Genomic DNA, 788 nt, shown 5'->3' on the forward strand with positions numbered 1-788 from the left:
CTTTCATCAAGTTTCTTGTAATTGTTCCTCCTTTCAGGAACTTAACTCGGCAGGGTTGCCTGCTTATCAGCGAGTTCCGGCTCTGATACCAATTGTTATTTGGATGGAACACTACAAGAGGGGGGGTGAATTGTAATATGGAACTTGCTAGCCAATTTTTGCGGAATTATAAAGAACATAAGCAAGTAGAGAAACAATGCAAGAGAGATTTTACGAGGAAACTTTCCAGGGCCCAACTGGAAAGAAAACCTCGACCCACTAGGGATTTCAACTCAAACTCTTTTCACTATAGGGCAACAACTCAGTTACAATCCTATAAGAAACTTGGCCATTACTTGAGTTCCTCTACGAACTCAAGTTCCCAATAGTTGTTCCCTCAAACAACTACGCTCTCACTGACTTCCCTAGAAGTCTCTCTTGACTCTTAGACTTCACTCAAAGCCTCTCTGCTTCTCTCTCATAGACTTCACTCAAAGCCTACCCAAATACATATCAGGAACTCACTCACGTTCCTGCCCCATACACATCAGGAACTCACTCAAGTTCCAGCCCAAAACTTGATACAAGAATTCACTCAAACCCTTGACCAATTCCCCATTACAAGAGTTCACTCAACCCTTGACCAACTCTCAAAATATTGATGATTGATAATTGATTAGTATCCCTCTAGAATGTAGCACGTGAAAAACCAATGGGGAACATGTCACTCGTAGGAACTTGGAACTCGTAGGAACTGACTCAAAAATATGGAATGAAAAACATATTCTTCTATAACATTATTCCACAGC

Source organism: Spinacia oleracea, unplaced genomic scaffold (genome assembly GCF_020520425.1).
Source record: "Spinacia oleracea cultivar Varoflay unplaced genomic scaffold, BTI_SOV_V1 SOVchr0_039, whole genome shotgun sequence".
Lineage (NCBI taxonomy): Eukaryota > Viridiplantae > Streptophyta > Magnoliopsida > Caryophyllales > Amaranthaceae > Spinacia > Spinacia oleracea.